The sequence below is a fragment of the Lissotriton vulgaris genome, chromosome 12 (genome assembly GCF_964263255.1).
Source record: "Lissotriton vulgaris chromosome 12, aLisVul1.2, whole genome shotgun sequence".
In the NCBI taxonomy this organism is placed as follows: domain Eukaryota; kingdom Metazoa; phylum Chordata; class Amphibia; order Caudata; family Salamandridae; genus Lissotriton; species Lissotriton vulgaris.
In genome coordinates this window covers 699906211-699928721 of record NC_141700.1, presented here as the reverse complement: position 1 = coordinate 699928721, position 22511 = coordinate 699906211, and positions in this window count along the sequence as shown.

Below are 22511 nucleotides of genomic sequence, written 5' to 3'. Positions count from 1 at the left end.
AGGCATTAACCCCTTTTTGGAGACCGCTCGGTGTGCGTGAAAGTAGGAGCGTGTCGTCCGCAAAGATTAGGACGGGGACGTGAGAACCTGCTATAATTGGGGCGTCACTTGGAGATTTCTTTAGATAATCAACAATACCATTTATGTAAATTGAAAATAGTGATGGGGCCAGGACACACCCTTGCCTTACCCCTCGCTCCACCGGGAAGGGCTCAGTTACTTCTCCCTGCTTGCCCCACCTAATTTTGGCAAAGTTGTTTTCATGGAGGCGCACTAGCAGGGTGAGGAGTTCCTGGCTTAGGCCTACATCAGCCAAGGTCTGCCACAGTTTATCTCTTGGGACCAAGTCAAAAGCTGCTTTTAAATCCCCAAAGACAGCATACAATGTGCCCTTTTTTAGTGTGACATTTCTCCAATAGATGGCTATGAAGTAAAAAACTTGGTCAACACTGCTAGTCAAGGGGCGAAACCCTGCTTGATAGGATGACAGTATGTTTTTTTCATCAATCCATTGTTGCAGTTTTGTTCTGGACTAAGCGCCCCATAAGTTTTTGTGCTGTATCAATGAGACTGATGGGTCTATAGTTTTTAGCCAGGGTTTTGTCGCCTTTTTTAAATATAGGGATGATTTCCGCTCCCTGCCATGAAGCGGGCACTTCCCCTCCCATAGCCACTGCGTTAGCCAACCATTTAAAATAAGTACACCATGAGTTGCGGTCAGATAGGAACACATCTGCCGGGATTCCGTCCATACCCGGGGCTTTTTCCCCTGCTACACAATCCAAGCCCGTGCTAACCTCTTTTTCATTAAATATTTGGTGTTTGAAAAAGACGGCTGGAGGGGGGGGGTCAGAAGTATGTGCTGGGTTTCGGGCATACCGCGGTTGGAAAAACTCAGTCCATTTATTTTTAGCAACATAGTTTTGTGGTTGCGCGGCTGTCCCTCCCCTGTGCCATTTTACTGTGGCCCAAAATAACTTGGAATCCTTGGCTGCGCAAGCCTGTTTCAGTTAGCGCCAGCATTCCTCGTCCCAACGTTTTCTGGCTTGTTTTTGGGTCCGTCTATAACTATCTCTCGCCTTCCTAACTGCTATGGCATTGCCCGTTCTCAATTCAGTGCTTAGGTTAAGTCGTGCCAATCTACAACTCTTGTCATACCATCCTTGTCTTGGTTGTTCTCTTTTGACTCTGTTTGAATCTACTGTTTTAATGAAGAAGCTTTGGAGTTTGCAGAAGAGGTTTTTATGAACCTCCATCATGTAGTCCTGGAAGTTAGGCTTCCCATAGTGGGACTTGATGTTATTTACTTCGTCTATCACTATTTTTTTGAGGACCTCTAGTTTTGCTACATCTTCCATCAGCATTCTCCATTTCAGGTGGCGCTGATTGTTTGAACATACAACATCTTGCGTCACCCGTTCATTTTTATTGGTATGTTCTATGGTCTCGTGATAGGAATAAAAGGTCATGCACAGGGGATTATGATCACTTTCCAATCTTACTTCCACAACCATGTCTATCAATTTGTTCCAAGCCCTTACATCTATTAAGAAATAATCAATTCTACTTGCTGCACGGCCGTTGTCAAATGAATTGTTCCTTTTAGATCAGAGGGCGAGCCCCCATTTACCGCTCTCAGTCCTCTTGCTAAGAAGAGACTTTTTAGCTGAATTGCCACAGCACTCCATTTTTTAATGGCAGGCACCTCCAACTGGGGTAGTCTCCACTTGGTGTCCTCCTCCTCGGACAGAATCCTATCCTCTTCACCCAAGGGTTCAAAGGTGGCATTAAAATCCCCACCCACGATTATGTGAGAATGGAGTGTTAACATTTCAATATTCTGTTCTAGAATAGTTACTACCTCTGAGGATTTACCACCACCCACCCCCCTGGCATAAACATTAAACAGGGCAAGTTCTTGGCCATTATCCCATCTAACGTTAAGTGCTAGAATGTCATTAGATGGTACAGATCTTTGCGTTATTAGGCAGTTCAGCGACTGGCGGATCCAAATTAATAGGCCTCCAGAGGGGCGTCCTAAGCGATTTCTAGTTGCTGGTATGTGGAAGTTTAAATACCCCTGGCGAAAAACTGGGTTTAGTGACCAAGTTTCTTGTAACATGATAATGTCATGTTGGTCAATGAAATCAACCCATTCTGGTGTAGCTATCTTATTTGCTACGCCTGCTATATTCCATGAGATGAGGGTCAGAGATGATGTTTCTCGATATGGCATTGTCTGGCCCTTCTCCACATTATTTACATTTACATCAGGGTCAGCAATTATTATTTTTCCAACCTCCAATGCTGCCTCACTCCCTGCCGCTTCCCTTTTTCTATTTATACCCTCTGGTTCTTTATCTCGCTCTCCAGAATTTAGGATTCGAGATTCCCTGTATCCTATTGTCTGCTTACTAGATTGAGTGCATGCCATGTTATCTGCCATTCCATTGGTTTGCATTCTCTGTGGTTTGGGTGACAAATATTTACACCTTGCGAGTCAATCGCATTTGTTTAGGTTGGATAAAGCCGAAAAACGTTTTTTCAGATTCAACTCCCAATCACAGATAGGACCATCCCTAGCCCTTCTATTTCCCACAACTGACCACTTAGTCCTTAGTATGCTTGGCTTCGCCACGAGTCCTCTTCTGCTATAGAAGAAGTCCAGCGTGAGTGGTATTATTTCTGCCGTTCTGTGTTTGGGGGGGAATATGTTGAGTAGGATGTCCGGTAGTACATCAGGGCCCTTAAAGTTTAGTACCACACAGTCCCCCGCGAATTTCTTAGGTTTATTCCCTATCCACTTCACCCGTCTTGCTGTTAACAAGTCTTCTGACAGCTTTTGTTTGCCCCAGGGAGAAATGTGCATATTATTGCTCAACCATTGCAGTGCTTTGTTTAGTAGGGAGTCTGGTGACTCAATCTGGCCTGTATTCAGTGGTGGCACGTTGGCAAGAACAAAAATCAGGGGTGAGGCTTCTACAATTAGCTCTACAGGGCTTGTTTCTAGATTAAAGTCAGGATCTATAGATTTCCCAGGGATTACTGGGGGGCCCACAACTATAGGGTTGTTTGGTTGCATGCTTGGATTTAATCTAGTTGGCTGAATAGGAGCCAGTATGTCTACTGTTCCCCCTGGTGTATTTCCCATTGATTGTTTTTCGTCGAATTTACCTATTACCAGATTCGGTATTTCCCCCACACTATAATTAGTTGTTTTTAGGAGGATCTCCAATTTGTTGACTTTATCAGTAAGGTGGTCAATTTTAGACAGGAGAAGTTTAATTATCCGAGTTAACTTAGTGTCCAGCATGCCCATGAGCTTATTTATAATGGCATCATCCCATCCTATACTGCCATTTTCTTCTCCCCCTTTTCCTTCTATGACACTCTTATTAGGGGGGGTTGCTGGTCTTTTTCTACTAGACCGCAGTCCTTCTCTTTTAGGGGGAATCTTAGTAGCTCCTCTGGCTACTCTTGGCGCAGGAACAGGCGTCGGTGGGGAGATACATTCCTCAACTATCTCTTGGTCATGTTGGGAGACATTTAGATCATCCCCCACTAATATGTCTACATTAGTGTCTAGATTTGAAACCATGGAAACCATGGAGACATTTAACAATAGACTATCATTATTATGATGTGTAGATGCTTCTATGGCGTTTGTTGTATCAGAATTCATTACTGTCAAACCCAATTTCTCTCTTTGGGAACATGTTGGTGAAGTACTAAGTCCTAAGGAGGACCTCCGTTCATTATTTATTTTTGCCACCACCTGCACTAAATAGTTGTCCATGGTGTTGGCGGGAGCAATGGGGGTCTTTTGTTTCGACATTTACAAGGCTGGAAAAAAACAGATATGGTATAATAAGCTAATGCAACTTGCAAATATCAATGTATTAACCCTTTATCCCTGAGACAGTCAGAAGCAAAGGCACAAAAGGCCGATTACCTCACAGGACAAGTTTGTAAGAGACCTGGTCCAGTCCAGTCGTGGCCAGTCTTGGACTGTCTTAGACTGTCCGCCCTTTGTCCGGGCGTCCCGCTCGCGTCCCGCGACGCGGAGAGTGCTGTCAATTTCTAGCGCCTCCGGGCGCGGTGACCCCGATGATGGCTTCCGGGTCGCAGGGCAGGCTGGGAAATGTAGTCTCCCTCCGCTCTGTGGCCGCGAGGTGGACTACAGCGGCGGCGGGAGGGAGACCAATGCACAGCCAGGGGAACAAGAGTGCAGGCGGACACAGCAATGTCAGGTAGGGTTTTCCTCTTGAGTGAAGGCAGAGCACCTGGGCTATTCAGCAGTGGCCCAAAACACAGCCACACGCTGATCCCCGTCCGGCAACTGGGGTTATGGTGGCGTGATGATCGTAGTAGATTCTGTGGATTGATGAAAGAGGATTGGCAAAGTTTATAACAGACTGGGATGGGGCAAGGCCAGGTACTATGATGTAATTACCAGGTGCATTGTACGTACTCTGCGCACTACTCACACTAATCGCACTGCCCAAGAGACTGTTCAGGAGTTTCTCTAAAATTTTCCAAGGATTATCTCCAGTGACAGGGCTTGGAACTGTTCAGGGGTTTATCAACATTGTTCATGGCTCGATAAAAGTCCAAACAAGAGGCCACGCAAGAGCCACACAAGAGCCAAAACCTCAGGCTGAAGGAGGACTACTGGACTACTGGAGACCGCTGGAGGCCACTGAAAACCACAGGGGAGAATGTTCCTGAAAATGCTCCTGGTGGTCCTAAGTAAGTTGCATAACACAGAAGTAAAATAATAATTGCAAACAACTCCTGGCTGCCTGGTGTTTTCTTGGGGGTTTTGCTCACCTAAGACACTCGCTCTGACGCCTCCAGACGCCTCCGGACGCTGACGACCCACTGCCACCTCCGTGACTACCGCCTCCACCTGCCACCTGGCAGCACTGCTCCTATTGCTTTGGCTCCTTGGCTCCTTAGCACACGCACCCCCTGCTTCAGGCACAAACACCGGACAAACGCCGGACCGGACTATCAGGCTTCGGCTTTGGCTCTTCTCCTCACTGGCCTCTCTGGCGGGCTGATTGGCTCTTCAGGCTCGGAGGCTTGAACGCTTCACAATCTTGTGTGCTCGCCACGGGCTCACCAACACCAGACACCAGGCTCCTCTCTCCGCTCCTCATTCACCGTTCGCCGAGCCAGTCGGGATACGGGCGGAGCGGGATGCAGATGCAGGTGATACGAGTACAAGGAACCCGCGGGAAGCTCGGGGAAAGGCTCGCAGCTCGCAGCGAGGACGCTACACGCTACACGCGCCCCTAGGTTATTAGGTACATTGGGGTAGGTGTATTTTAGAAGCACCAGTTGAGTATTTTATCCTGTGTTATTTATGTATGTATTTTTATATGTCATAACACCAGACAATGCTAATAAAGTATTATTTTATACTACTGTTTACGCTGTACGCATTATACTTTGCATTCTGTCTAACGATTGAAGCACTTCACCTCTCTTGCATGAGAAAGAAGACTATTCAATAAACCCCTTTTATTGAAACGCCCGTCTCTCTATTTTCTTTGCAACTCTGTAGAAACGAAGCATGCATGATTGACTGACTAAAATAGTTATCTATTGTTTCCACGACTCTGAAGATACGTTTTATTCATGAGAAACAAAGTTGTCATGTTTATGCAGTTGTCAGAAACGAATCCCTTCTTGTGTATTTGAGAAAGTTTCTAGTGACCTCTGAGCTAGCTGGCACTCACAATTAGGTTTAGTATATACGATAAAGACATACTGACCTCAGTCCTATGTCATATCTATAGGGTATATTATTCCAATGCGCAGAGCCTATTCGGAATATAGGAACTATACTACACTATCTGGGGACTCAGAAAAACCACATGTGACATCCATCAGAGAGCTGCATGAACAATTACCTGGTACATTGCAAACATGCACATACATGGCACTGTTCAGGGATCCATCATCTGCAGCTGACATTAAATGACCATTGATCATGGTCCCCCATTAAAACAGTGCACTTTGTGATCTGCATGGTACATGTTCTTTGCAGCAGGCACATTAACCCTCTGTGCTACCTTTCCAGGAGTCAACCCCTCCACTACACAAAACTCCGATCTCTCTCTAGGAAGAACATTAATCACCGAAGTTATCATGACATTTTTATTGTTTCTGAAAATTGCTGGAGGCCAGAAAGGAGGCAGCAAGTTTTTTTAAACCATAATATACTTGCAAACACTACACACCCAGCTGAAACAGGTACCCAGTGCGGTCACACCGTTCGCACCGCCCTATCCTGCTCAAGGTTCATGTGACCTCAGTGACAGAGTCAAAGTAACTGGATCACTGTTGCTCTAGGGTGTGCTGCTTCGTAGGCCTGCCCGCAAGACTGGTGATGAACTTCAGTATGGATTGTGGTGGACAGGCCTTCAAGGTTAACCCACAATTGACACCACTAGGGTACACTTGCTTAAGCTGACATCAAGCCTGCAAGGTCTAGTGGGACCTTCAAAGGTCTAGCATGGGAGTATGCTCCCTCAGTAGAGTGGTCTGGTGGACTGCTCATGAAGGCTGAACCCGGTTCCCCAGTTCCAAATTTGACAGCTCTGGCCATAGTGCCACATCCTCTCCCCCACTGAACACCATACTGCCCTTACTGAGAGAAACTTGCACTGCCTTCAGCTACGACCTAATTGTGCCCGCTATAAACAAAAAAGTAAAAGCAAACACTCATAGGGGATGCAAGAATAATTAAAGCAAATCTCATATCCACCATCCACCTGCTCCCTGGTTTACGGATGCCCTCCGATTGGAAAAATCCAAATGTAAAAAACTGGAACGCTTATGGCGCTCACACTACGATGCGGGCCACAAAGCAGAGTATAAGGCCGCCCTCAAAACTTACCACACTTCGTGTGATTGTGCCAGAGCCTCCTTTGCGAATACCTCACTTCTCACGGCACAGAACAGACCCAAAGCCTTGTTCAAAATGGTGAAAGAGTTGTCAGGTGCATCTTCCGTCCCTAAAGCCCCCTGTCTCGACACCCCCCAGTGTGAAGCTCTGGCCAAATTCTTTGTTGAAAAGATCGAGAAAATTTATGATACCTTCAACTCTCTTTCGCTATCCCCTCACCCCGCTCCTACCTTAGGTTCTCCATCAGCTGAGACCCCCCTTTGCTCCACTTCCGTGCCTCCGCAACTCCTCGCTTGGGAGCCCATTTCTCCCCTGCTTTTAAAAAAGTATCTACAGGACATACAATCTGGGTCCCCCCTCGATCCTTTGCCTCCTCAAATCCTGAGCTCTTTGGATCCTGCCATACTTCTGATTATTCTCAAGGTTTTGAATGCCTCCCTCATTGAAGCTAGCATTCCCAATGACTGGAAACACGCTATGGTGGTTCCGTTATTAAAAAAGGCAAACTTAGATCCTAACAATCCATCCAACTTCCGGCCCATTTCTTTACTTTCATGTTTTTCTAAAATCTTGGAGAAACATGTTAACTCTTTGCTTAGTTCCTATGTAGAAACTTCTAACCTTCTCCATGGCTCTCAATCCGGGTTCAGGGCTGGTTTCTCGACCGAAACCACTCTCCTTGGCGTGTCAGAATCCATCAGGCAAAGGGTGGACAACGGGGAGACCGTGGCACTCATTTTATTGGATCTGAGTGCCGCATTTGACACCGTCTCCCATTCCATCCTATTGTCCACCCTGAGAGAGGTGGGTATCGATGGCACCGCCCTGGCCTGGATCTCTGATTTTCTGTCTAATCGCACGTTTCAAGTTTTCTCCTCTACTTCTGACTCCTCTATTTTTCCTTCCTATCACGGTGTTCCCCAAGGTTCTATTCTCAGCCCCCTGTTTTTTAATTTATATGTGAGACCCCTTGCTTTTTTGGCGGAACAGGCAGGTCTCTCTATTTACTCCTACGCTGATGACACTCAGGTCATCTACTCCCTTTCTACTAATAAGCACCTCCCCTTCTCCTCTCTTCAAGCTGGTCTTACACAGATCTCGGCATGGATGTTGGAGCACAAATTAAAATTAAACGGGAAAAAAACTGAACTTCTCCTGTTTGGCCATGACACTCCACTCTGGGGCCCACAACATTGGCCTCCGGAGATGGGCCCTCTCCCTACCCCAACCTCTTCTGCTCGCAATCTTGGTATCCTCCTGGACAACCAATTGTCCTTCAGGCAGCACGTCGTGAAAGTTTCCGCCACCTGCACCACCATCATCAGGTGGCTTAGGAAAATCTCGTGGATGCTGCCTTCCGACACCCTGAGAACTGTAGTCCAGGCTCTTGTCATCTCTCGCCTGGACTATGGCAACATCCTACTTTTGGGTGCCTGTAAGGAGGTAACGAAGAAGTACCAGGTAGTACAAAACATGGCTGTTCGCCTTATTTGTAATCTACCCGCTAGATCCTCAGCCTCGTCCCATATGCGTAAATTACATTGGCTGAGGATCGAGAGTAGGGTCAAATTTAAGGCACTATGCTTCATGCATAAAATAATGTCCGGAAAAGCTCCTCGCTACTTATCTGCCCTGGTTCAGCACTATCTCCCACCACGTACGCTCAGGTCCTCCACCCAGAACAAGTTCCGGATTCCGCGCATCAAGAGAGCAAAAATGGGAGGGCGCTCCTTTTCCTTCCTGGCTCCCTCTCTTTGGAACTCTCTACCTCCCCCTCTGCGCTCCGAAAAGTGCTTCCTTGCCTTCCGCAAGGGAATTAAGACCTGGCTTTTCGATCTGTAAAACTGCTGACTGGACCCTCCCACACTTTTGCATACTGCGATTACTCTCAGCGCCGGGAAACCTACGGGTAGCTGTGCGCTTAAGAAATGTAATAATAATAATAATAATAAAGCATGTGAAGTGTAAGCAGAAACAACATGGTTACCTTAACGATCTCTCACTCACTATTCAGAAATCAGCAAATGGTTTTACCTGAAGGGAACTGTTTCAATGATGATTGCTTATATCCTTACAAAACATAAGCAGTACGGTTTAAAAAGACCACATCCATAAACACAGAGCCATGGTACACATTTTGTTTTCCAATCCACCCATCAACCAGGTATTGTAGTACCTCCAGGAATGGTGCACTACCCCACCTGGGGACAACAATGCTGTTCAAAGAAAGACGACAAAACAAAAGTAGCATAGCACTTCACTGGCAACCTCTGTAAAGTGAGGCTGGTGTATTTGGATGTGAATAAAACCAATCTGGCCACTTTGCAACCACTCTGTCTTGCTTTATTTAGTTCTGTATTTATTTTTCATATTTAAAACCTGCTATTTCTCTCCATCCCGCTGCACTTTGGAATAGAAAAATGCCAGAAAAGGGGCATTTCCAGCAAGAGTGTTTTTCTATTTTGGATCCATTTCACAGGGAAGCAACTAAATGAAAGAAGGGAAAAGAGGTTGTGAACCGTTTCTTCAAGTCACGGATGTCAGTAAGTGAGGAGCAAGACAGACAGAAAGAGAGGGAATAATAGGGAAGAGAGGTGGGGGGGCGGCTGCTAGCACAAAAAAGAAGAGGACATTGTCTGAATCCTATTCCTTCTCTGCCCGTCCCTGAACGTCTACAAAAGCAAGCCGAGCCTTATCTGAATGCCTTTGTCCGCCCCAAAATAGTGCCGCCTGAGGCGCCCCCCCCCCACTTCCCCCCAGCTACGTCACATTCTGTATGTATAAACAACCATAAAAATAGATAACGCGGTTAAAAACTGTTACAAACACTTGAAACAGAAGAAAAAGGTACTTGAGAATAACTGGATAACTTTCATCATATTCCAAAGAAGCAGGTATTAAACATAATATCTTTTAATAAAGTCTTAGATTTCAACATTTTAAGAATAATACTTTTATTTACATTAATTGCTTTTAGAATAAAAAGTGCAACATTAAAAGAGACCCCACTGTCATTCAGACCAAGCATAGGTTTCAGAGCAACAGTATGCTCTTAAGGTCCTTAACCAGGGCTGCCTGTATCCAGGACATGCACAGGAGTCACTCTTTTATTACCCCTATGTCCTTGCACGAATAATCCAGGAAAAGAACAGGTGTTCTCTGTGAAGGGTCTTTGAGATCAGGAGAAAAAGCCCACAGGCATTAAAAAAAACTCCTGAAGTGGAACCCAACACAGAGGATTCAAGCAAAAGAGTGCAGCATCCAAGGGACCATTGGTAGCAACAGACTTGGAACAAAAGGAAGCAGATACCGCAGCACATTGGAGCAAGGACAAAACAGAAGTGGGAGTGACTGTCGAGTATCACTCTGGTTGTTTTGCGACGTGGATGCACCGAATTAACCCCTTCCATGCTGATGACGGAATCGCTCCGTCATCAGCTACAGTTGAGCTGTGCTGATGACGGAGCGGTTCCGTCATGGCCCGGCCGCCGCGCCTGCGCGGCGCTGATTTCGCGCCTGCGCGGGCGTTCTAAAGAGCGGGGCGGGTCATGACGGAACCGCTCCGTCACCAGCACAGCTCAACTGTAGCTGGTGACGGAGCGGTTCTGTCACCAGCATGCGGCGGCCGCGCGGCCGCCCCGCCCCTTTAGCGCTGCGGCGGAATAGCCGCCGCAGCGAAGGGGTTAATGAATCACCAGCCTGACATAACCTGAAATTAGAAAGTAGACTCAGTAGCCTGAAGTATTAAATGTGACCATGGTGGTTTGGCTTATTCATATCAGCTCTAGTGTCCAGACCATTGGGGGCCATATGTATCAACACATTTTCCCATAGACACAGAATGGGCAAAACCCTTTGATACATCTGGCCGTAATACTCTGAAAGTGGTGCAGTAAGAATCCTCTGACGTTTCCGCATTGGCAGATTAAACTTGGCAGAGTCCGAGAACTGGAAAAAAGATATGCTCTAAGGTCAGGATCATATACCAAGTTTAAAGTTCTCTGGAAATTCACATGAAATACGTTGGGAGATAAGGGGATGCAGAGTGCCAAATGATTATCGTTTTATACACAGGCTCATCAGGGAAGAGTGTAATAGGTGTTGACTCCTGCTTAAACGTTTCTTAATGGGAAGACCACACACACATTTCTTTTTTTTTTTGTTTTGTTTTTTTAAAGTTAAAGACTGGTCGGAGAAATGTGCAATATTTGAAATTGATTTGGATAAGATCTTTCTCAGGTATCTGATGAATTATTTGGGAAAACGGGCAAATATCTGTTGATCTCTGATTTTATGTGTGCTAATTTGTCGTTTTCCCTGCACCAAACAATGCTTTCTAAACTCAAAGGTTATTCGGGGAAATGTGCAATATTTTGATTCTGTTTTTGACAAGATGTTCGATGGATATCTTCTGAATTATTTGGGAAAATGTGCAATATTGGTTGGTTCCTGGCTGTATGTTTGTTATCTTCCAGCTTGTTTACGACAACAAATGATGTGTCCTGAAATTCTAAGACTTCTCGAGGAAATGTGCAATATTAGGCTTACATTTCTGTGAAGAACTTGTACAGTTATCTTTTGAAATATTTATGATTCTTATTGCCCAGTCAATTAATATTTTTTTATATTCTCTTGGTGTAAAATGTAAACAGATCATGATATTGTAGATAAAAGGTATATATATATATTATTTATAAATGTACTCTCCTAAATATTTTTTTTTTAAATAAATAAAAAGTGGTGGATTGGTAATACATATATATTGCATAATGGGTGCCATCTTTGATAGGTATGGTTGGTTGGTGGTAGATCCTGGCAGGGAAACCCCACTTCTTTCCCATGCTTTTCAGGATTCTGCAGCAGAGTGCTTCACCCAAGCTGAGGACCTAGTGTGCCCCCAATGAGACTGCCGCCTAGCAGAGGAGTGCTGCCACCACTCATCAGATTTGACACCAGTGCCAACGTCATATACCTCTGTTGTGCCCTCACCTGAGGGCCAGAAGCAATGCACCTGATAAAGTAATGAAACAACTGGAGCAAAGCTCTCCGTGTATGCAAGACACCGCCAAGCCTACATTTCAGGGACGTTCGTGCTTCTCTACTTACTAGTGTCAAGAGCATGTTCTTCTCCACTGCCATACCTTTTGGACTCAATAAAGGCCCACTCAATGAGGCACAACAATACATTATAGTAATCTGTAAGAGTTCTATGCATTACTCCTCTTACTGCCATGGAATGTATGTGGGTGGCGATCAACTGTTGCCTTAGGCCCTCTCGCCACAGACGCGACGGGTCAGGTGAATGTCCTTAGGCATAATGGTGACCCTCTTGGCATGGATGGAGCACAGACTGGTGTCTTCAAAGAGCCCGACCAGGTGGCCTTGCTGTCCTAACGCAGGGCCATTATGTAGATATCTTCCTAGACAGTCTGAGTTGCTATACGTCAATGATTAATTTGTCATTCAAATATTTGTAAATATATAATGTCAAGCAAGCGGGAATTATATAAAAAGATCTATTTTATTAAAAATTAAGAGAATAAAAACACAATAAATTCAAAACAGATAATTTTTGACAAACAATGTCCAATACATCAGAATCACTGTTTAAAATGGAGGGATATCTTTATATGATCCAATCGATAGTAATGTGGCAAGACTGAAATTAATTCCCATGCACGTTTCGGCGCTAAGACAGTGCCTTCTTCAGGAAATCGGGCCACAGATTCCTGTATCTATGTGGAATAGAGGTCTACAGGATGTAGAACTGGTACTTCTTATTTATGTGATAATCTTTACAGTACTTGTAGTTTATAGGGGCATAAATGTGACGTCTTAGTCTGTCATCACTTTTCTTGGTGTACCGTCCCCATGGATGAGGGTCTGCACTTCTATTTTTTAGCGATGGAGAAAAACTTCAGGAATAATGAGCCACGTAGGGATCGATCAGGAGGTATTTCCTCATAGAAATCATGCTAGTTAGCACACCAGATCCTGACGTTTTGGCTCATGAGGTTTATCTACAACTCCAAAACAGTTGATCAATAGACAACGTCTTTTTTTGCTAGGTACGTTACTTTTATCTGCACTGTAATTTTTCCTTTAGTAGAAAATTCTGGTATTAGTTAGAGAAACGTGAGTAAGGTGGGGATTTGTGCACCCCGTCCTGAAGAAGGTGCTTCTGGCTCCGAAACATGTCGATGCACACAAAAAGGAGGAAACGCACATTGTCAGCGTAGTGACCTCCCACCCTCATTTTTAACAGCACCAGCCCGGGGGCTTATTAAATAATTTTTAGTCACCCCACGAGCCAGGTTCTTTTTAACTATCACTATTTCCCAAACCCCACAATACACTCACATTTATTCAAAATACCCTCTCACCAACACCACACATAGTCTAACAAGTGCTCCCACGTCTCCGTAGGTCGCAGCATGCCGTACCCCGTAGAGGGGTACGATGACCCCGATGATGAAGCATGACACCAAGGGGCCTGTTGGTGTGTGAGGGGACCTAAAAACATAAAGGTGTTCCCCATTGTGGAGGAGACACCCTTAATCTCAAGGAGTGGATTCTAACTGTTCATTTAAATATGCCCAGGGAGAATGAATCCATTCTGATTTCTCTCTCTCCCCCCTCTGATTGTTAATTGTTCTATTGTACAACCGTCAGTTAATAGTCTGATATAAAAACCGACTTTTCCACCAAAATTGAACATAGGCGCTCAAATGGCTTGTGTTACATGTGCAATTTGATAAAATATGAATTTACACTTGCAATGTGAGTGAGAAAATTATGGCGTCATATTTTTTGTGAGCAAACCTGCTTATGGACACAAAGAGTGGGCATTTCAGGGCAGGCATGACCTTGACATTCATGGAGACCCCAAACATGCCAGTTTCTGGGCATCATTAATCATTTGGACGGTCCATTGCCATTCTAGACACGTGCAAAGATTCCCCCTCCTGTCAAACGCAAGTGTAAACTTCAGAGGAAGGAATATCTTGAATTAGAGTTGTGGTGAATAGGAAGCAGTTTTGCTATGAGGAAAAATATTTTCCCAATGGAATTTTTTTTTTTTAAACTGCAGCTTCAATTTTACTTTGCAGTTAGACGTGTATAAATGTACACTGTGCTTATTTACACTTGAGTAAGTTGTAATGCATGTCAATAAAGTAAAATTCACAAAAGAATTCCACAACTTCTCTTGGAATCTACAACTGCCCATATTGCCAAGAGGAGTTGGGTACACCTCTGTGAATTCCATGGTGGTGGGACTGAACATACAGGAATACATTTCTGACTCCTTGTTGAGAATCGAGCTGGTAGTACTTTTATTGTTTGTAGCTATTACTTATTTTGTACTCAAAGGACAGTTGATTAAATTATGCAGCATAAAGTGAAATGTTTTTTTTATTGCATTACTTCCTCATTTTGACATCTGTACACATATTAACACTGTCTAGGCAAAGGTTACATCTTATTTGTACCAGTATAACACCCAAATACTAAAAAAAGCAACTGAAAGGTGATCAGTAAATGTTGGCGAAGGGCGTTCCACTGCAGTGCAACACGTGTTGCTGCGTTTTTAATAACTTTTGATTCATTGAGCTAGAAATATTTTTTTGTTAAAATATGCAGATTATGCAGATTATGCAGCAGGTTATAGGTTATGTGGTAAATGTGAAAAAATCATAACTTTGTGGGAAACTATAGGGCCTTTGAATCACCTATTTCCTGTGAGTTAAGGGATAATTGTGTAAAATAATTCTGAAATAATCCTGTTTTGGTTCATTTGTTCCTTTTGATCATTCTTTGGTTGTTTAAACAAGGTCTTAATAGCATCATGGTTCCTTTCAAGAATTGTGACTTAAAAAGGTGTGTATATATATATATATCCTTTTTGGCAAACACATTTTTAAACAATTGAGAGGAGTGGCGATGGGGGCCTGTTTCTCCCCCAGCTATGCGTGCTTGCACGTTGGCTGGTTGGAGGAGCAGGTCCTTGCCGCCGATCTCCACCAATGGATGAATAATAATGTCATATGCTATTTAAGATACATAGATGATATCTTTATAGCATGGAAAGGGACTAAGGAGGACGCCCTATCTTTTGTAGAACATATGAATAATAATTCCCTCAATTTGAAGTTCACTGCCCATATCGATAAACAGAGGATACAGTTCCTTGATGTGGAAGTCTACATATCTGACTCCAAGATCAACACGTCCCTGCATAGAAAAATAACTGCAGGGAAGGCTACTCTTCATGCGTCTAGTATGCATTCAAAACATACAATTGCTAGCATACCATATGGGGAGATTTTAAGACTTAAGAGGATTTGCAGCTCTCCTGATGACTTTGAGTCCTGTCTTAAAGATATGTTGACACGACTCAGGGCTAGAGGTTACTCTGATAATATCCTCAATCAGGCTATTGTAAAAGCAAAATCTAGAACTAGAGAGAGTTTGTTCCCTAACCCGCTAAACAATTTGGCATTGGAGGAATCCTCTAAGTCTAGAGATGATAGCCCACGCATGATAACCACCTTTAGTAGTGAAGACAGAAAGCTTAAAGCTGTAATGAAAAAGAATTGGCCTATTATTTTAAGTGACCCTGTGTTAAATCACAAACTACCCAATACCCCTATCATTACATTCAGACGGGCGAAAAGTATGGGCACTATCTTAGACAAAGCAGCCCCAGAACTAAAATCCAAAATCCCTTGGCTTCAACCGTCCAAAGGCTTTTTCAAATGTTCAAGCTGTCTCGCTTGTAAATTTGGCATCAATACCTCTCACTACTCCACCCCCTTCTGTGCTGATCTTAGATCCATTAGTGGCAATTACAATTGCAAAACGGATCATGCCGTTTACGTCCTGACATGCACCTGTGGCCTAAAGTATATAGGCAGTACTAAACTTCAGGTGCATGTCAGGATATTACAACATCTCCGGGCCATTCTGCACAATGATCCGGCTTATCCGGTTGCACGTCACTTCAGAAGAGTCCATAACAATGATTTGTCTTGTTTAAAATACTATGTGGTGGGGGCGATTCCTCCATTAAAAAGAGGAGATGATCGAGAAGCTTTATTAAGACAGCTTGAAACTAAAATGATACTTGAATTTGATAGCCGCTTGCCTAATGGATTAAACAATTTAGAAGAAATGCATAATTTTCTGTAAATGTTTTAGTCTCTGGTATATTTTACTTATAGCCCTCCCCACCCTATCCTACATACTCCCTTTCAGTTATGTTTCCTATTGAAGGTTGAGTGGGTGGTGGATTAGGGTGTTATAAGTGGGTACTCTGATTACTATGTTGCTATTCTGTCTTTTTGTAATTGATCTGTATCTCTCTATTTATACTCACATATTTATTGTGATGATTATTGTGTTATTTCTTGATGTATATATTCGCAATACTGTATTTCTACATAGTACGTATTTTTTGGATTACCTTTTTATACTACTATTTATAATATCGCAGGGATTCTCTGTGTGTATTAAGTGTTTTGTGTATATATATATTCATTATCTATTTATATTCTTAGGTTGTGGGTTTTAACTTTTTGATACTTTTTGATACTTTTTGTTACTGACTGTTTTTAAGAGGTATATGAAAATCATAGAAATTATGTAAGCGATTATATCTCAGGGATCTGAGAAGCTCTTAATATAGATATGATGTTGTCTCTTTATCTCGTCAGCGTTGCACTTTTTTTGCTTACTTTGCACATATACCTGCACAACTTTATTGCACTTTTTTCCATTCGTTGCTGCTTGACTGTATTTTGCACATGGAGATTGTAACTATTGACAAGTTTTTGGCATTTGACATATGTATATAAGACCCTTCCAATTTTAGAGTCTGTAGGCATATTTATAAAAATGTATTTATACAGTTATCATCTATTAATTCTGTCATGCATATGAAATAATAGTTAGACCCAGTTTTAACATTTATTTTAAAACATATGCCATTTTTCTTCGTTGATTTATGTTGCATATATTGACATATTGGGATTTATCCGGCTATATTCTATTGTTCAAAATGTGCAAAAATCCTTGCTGCTTAAACTTCAAGTAGTAGTATTTCTTCACTTTTTATTTTTGTATCACATGACTGGTGATGTCACTAGAAGTGGGTGTCAACATAGGTTTCACACCAGTTATAGTTAGCTGGAAATTTTACTGACATAAAACCATTGAAATTCCCACGTTATAGTTAGTTGGACTCACTATAACTTGTGCGCCTGCAATGCACTGCTGATGACGTCACATATTACATCACTCATGACATGGTCAGTGACATCACTCATGACATCACTGATGACACCATCCAGGGAATGTGTGTCTTTCTGAAAAATCAATATGTTTTATATTTTAGTTTCTATTTTTGAATATGTGTTTCAAGGGTTACATCACACTGAAAGGAGGTCTGTCACTCGGTCACAAGGATGGTGTCACTGTTTTTTAAAATTCTTTTTTGTTGTTTTATATTTTGTAGTATCAGTATGAGTGTCTGTATGGTTTGATGGGGGTATTACTTAGCACATAGATGCATCAATGACTGACTCACTTTTTGTATGGGTTTTGAAGACAGCTTATGTGCAGGACTGTATGGGTGGATGAGTGTGTATATGTGTGTGTTAGTGAGTGAATGACTGTCTCACTATTGTCTTTATTAGTAACGACATATATTTTAATCTAGTGTATGTGAGTTATAAGTGATTATGTGAGAGAAAGAGATTGTAAGAGTTCCTGTTTAAATAAGTATGTGTTTCTATAAGTGATTGTTTAAGAGAGTAAGTATGTGTAAGTTTCCTTAGAAGTAAGGAGGTAGTGTGTGTATAGTTGTATATGCAAATAAATGAATGTTCAATAGTTTATTTGCATGTGTGAGTAGTATGTGTGTGAGTAACTTTTGGATGACTGTCGGTGTATAACAGGATATATAGATGTATCACTACATATGATGAGTGAGTATATGTATGAGTGACTATATATAACTGTTGGTGAATGAGTGGACGTGTATATAGATGGTCGAATTACTGAATTTGGTTGTTGTAACTGGTATGGGTATCTCCATTTTTTTGTAAATGTTAGTTTCTATTTTTGAATATGTGTTTGATGGGTTACATTACACTGAAAGGAGGTCTGTCACTCTGTCACAAGGATGGTGTCATCAGTGATGTCATGAGTGATGTCACTGACCATGTCATGAGTGATATAATATGTGACATCATCAGCAGTGCATTGCAGGCGAGCAAGTTATAGTGAGTCCAACTAACTATAACGTGGGAATTTCAATGGTTTTATGTCAGTAAAATTTCCAGCTAACTATAACTGGCGTGAAACCTATGGTTTTTTCAGTGAATTTAATAGGTTTTTTAAATATTAATTCCTAACTATAACTGGTGTGAAACCTATGGTTTTTTCAGTGAATTTAATAGGTTTTTTAAAGGCTAATTCCTAACTATAACTAGTGTGAAACCTATGGTTTTTTCAGTGAATTTCAAAGGTTTTTTTAATGCTAATTCCTAACTAAAAGTCTCACTTTATAAGTAAGACTATTAGCGCTCTAGTTGTTCTTTAGAACACTCTGGTACATACTATTATTGGGCTATACTTGCGCTACATCTGGCTGACATTTGGGCTACATTTGTATTTTTTTGTCTCTGGTGGCCATCTTTGGGCTACATTGGGCTACATTGGGCTACATGTGGGCTACATTTGGGCTCTAACATATATAAAGCCCAAAGTAGGCCAATATATATTTTTTTAAAGTTAATATTCCTAAAAACAACTGGAGCATATATCTTGAGACATAGCAAACGCATATCGGGCAACCAGTCCTTACAATTTTTCATTTTTTTTTTTATATATATATTTTTTATTTATTTTTTTTGTCTTGAAGCGCTCCCGGTGCGCGCCCCAGTGAGCGCCCCGGAAAGCGTAGTATTTTGAAGCGCCCCGGTGCGTGAACCGGGAAGCGTCCCGTTAGCGCCAATGTCGTGATCGAAAACAACATTGTGACGCGTCGCGTAAGCGTGATGTATCGCGTAGCCGCGTGATGCGTCTTATTACGCGCTGCGTAAACGCACCCGGAAGCGCTCCGCGTCGCGGCCCGGAGCACGTAACGGAAGCGCGCCGGAGCACGTAACGTAAGCGCATCGGGTCATGTGACTTGAAAATAACACTTTTCATTGGTTCTCATCATTTTTTTTCTCCAAATAATGAAAGCCCCCTCTTTTTTCCTCATTCTTACTTTCTTCATTGAGAGAGCAAGAGCTATTTTGGAGGAAACAATGGCTTCACTTGTTGCTGCAGCTGGTGCACCCCCTCCACCACCCCCACCACCAAGAAAAGAAGGTCCACCACCACAGTTATTTGGAGGACAAGAAGAAGAGGAGGAAGAAGAGGAAGAGGATCAACCACAAAGGCGCTTCCTCCCAGAAGAACCCAGACTAAGGCACGTTAAAGTGCACTTCATTTGGGAATTTTTTTTGTTTCCAGATGACCAAAAAAGGTGAACGCCCCCAAAGTCACCTGTCTTATTTGTGACAAAGTTCTCTCCAGGGGCAATCCCTCAAAGAAATATTATTTTGGGAATTATACCATGATCCGCCACATGGAGAGGGGGCATCCCAATAATTAAGCTCAGGCTGAAGTCCAGGAACTTCGTACCAACCCACCCCCTGTGGCCAGCACTTCTTCTTCAGTACCCTCACTTTCTGGTCCTGAAGAACGGCAAATGGTGCCAAATATTCAGCCAAAATTTGGCAAGGTCAAATTTCTTTGCATTTTCTGTGGCAAAACTTTATGCTATGGTGAACTTAGCGTCACCTTAATAAATAATGCTATAGACAACCACAAATGCAGCAAGGAAAGAAAACAGTAATTCTTTTCTTTTTTTTTGCTCCTGTTGAGCTATTTCCAATTCCCTGATTTTTGTTTGTTCCCTTAAAAAAAAAAAAAATATATAAAATTGTTCAAAAACACAAAAAAATAAAAAATTGTTCAGAAAAATAATTAAAAAATATATAAAACAACAAAAAGAATTTAAAAAAGTTATTTTCAGAACTACCTCCCATTTTTTAAATATTGCCCAAAAATTTTAAACTCTGGCATTCTTTTTGCCCCGCGAGGCCTTTTTATAGCCCCCACATCAAACCTAGGGGATCAGGGGGGTCTACCCTGCCCCCTTATGGTCATTTCCCCCTTTGGTTTGGCCACCTCTTGTGTCTCGATCCTCCCGAGACACAAGAGGTGTCTGACTCCTGACTGTTTCGAATGTTTACAGACACCCAAGAACCAATCAGCTTTCTGCGCGCAAGTCGCGTTGCGCGCCCGGAGCGCTCCCCGGAGCGCGTACCGGGGCGCTGTCATAGATATATATATTTTTCTGAACCTAAATTACTCAAAATCCACTGAAGCACATATCTTGAGACATAGCAAAGGCACATCGGGTTACCAGTCCCTACAATTTTGCCAAGTTTGGTGGAAATCCATTCTGCCGTTCGGGCTAAAAGTGAGGTCGACCGCCCTATGGAAATTAACATGGGGAAAACACGTTTTGGGACCCCCCTTTTATCTCGGCCCCCGCTTCACAAATCCTCCCAAAACTTTCAGGGAAGGACCAGGGTGCCGCGAGGCCATTTTGAGGAAATTTTCAGGCAGATTCGTCAACCGGCGCCAAAGTTATTTCAAATAGAATTTTGAGATTTAACATTGAAAAAAATCCTAACTATAACTACCTACTGGCGACCGCCAGTAGGTAATATATATATATATATATATATATATATATATATATATATATATATATATATATATATATATATATATATATATATTGACGGAAGGCTTTCTCACAAAAGGAAGGAGTCGCACACCTCAGGTGGGTCTGAATGTGTTTTTTTCAGTGCTGAGTTGCTGACGATTTTACTCCGATGCATTTCGGTCTGTTGCTCAGACCTTTCTCAAGGAGGCCAGTCGCATCTGTGGGCTGAGGGGTGCACAGGTCCAGCTGTTCACTTTTTCGTGTGTTTAAATCCCGTTGGTGGGTTGCTCGAGTGCCTCAGTATGGCCCCCTTGTGGGCGCCGCGCTCGGCTGGGAGAGTGAGGCATGCTGGTCTTTGTGGTGTCCTGCAGTCCGTTAGTTCTTTCCCTTTGGTGGGTGATGCGTATCAGTTGCTATATATATATATATATATATATATATATATATATATATATATATATATATATATATATATATATATATATATATATATATATATATATATATATATATATATATATAAATATATATATATCCATCACAAACAGTTGCCCACTGTGAGGAGAGCCCTGGCTGTGACCTCATTGTACTAAGATACAGAATTGTGCGGGCTCCTCAAAATGGGCAACTGTTTGTGATGGATTAAATTGCGGCTTGGTCCAAGTCGCGAGGGAGCCCCTCCGCAGTGCACGGACCTGCGGCGTTGGAAAGGCTGGCGCCGCATCAAGGACAATTCCGTTTAAACAGTGAGTGTTCTGTGCAAGACAGCAGGCGCTGCCACCCAACTGACATTGACCCACTTGGGGGACACTTTGATTTTATTTTTTTGCAACGGCAGCACCCACTTGGGTAGCACTGTAAGGCTTGAACTGCTAATACCATGATGCACTACGGCACACACCTGTGCAAGCTGCAGATCGCGCTCAGAATGGCGGGGTCTGATTTAAATAAAGAGCAGTTGGTCCAAACCTTAGCTGGTGTTGCAATGTTATTCAGGCTCGTGAACAAGAAAGCAATTTCGAAACGCGTAGAGCCAAGAGAACTGTACTTTGCCAGTTTGGTGACTGAGAGTTGGCTGTGACCTCATTTTACTAAGATACAGAATTGTGCGGGCTCCTCACAGTGAGCAACTGTTTGTGAGCAAGACGGAGGCTTCAGCCGAAACGCGTCTGTGCAGCATGTTGGAATAGATACCTTCCTTGAGTTGAATTCACGGTGTCAGTGCCTTCCTTACATCGCTTTGGAAATTGGATTGGTAAACAATATATATATATATATATATATATATACTAGCAGCCCATCCCAACGTTGTCCGGGCATGAATTGCTGCCGGCCAGTAGTATATTGTTTTTTAGGATTTCGTTTTGATAGCATTTCCATCTGTGCCAGGCCCGTGAAACGCTCTGATTCACAGTGCACTGCTGATGCACTTAGAAGTGCACGTTCAGTAGTGTGTGAACTCGAGTTTCCCTACTTTATTTTTCCTTGCAATATTATATAGCGTGAACTCGACATCATGGCATGAGCACAATTTACATTACAGAAGAACACATTAATTTCTGGTAGGCACGGGGAGACAACGCGATTTGCCTGGAATCACAGGATGTTGAGCTGATGCCAAGATTCGAAAATAGCTCCCCAGCTCTAATATTCACAATTCTAGAACTTGTGGCGGGAGGTGTGTCTAAAAGTGTATGTCGGTGCTGGCCATCAATGAGAGAGACCTGTGCATTTTTCAAATGGGTGGTGAAAAAATATGAGTATGTTGCTGGAGATGTGGGTCGCCGTGCCACCAATGTACTTACC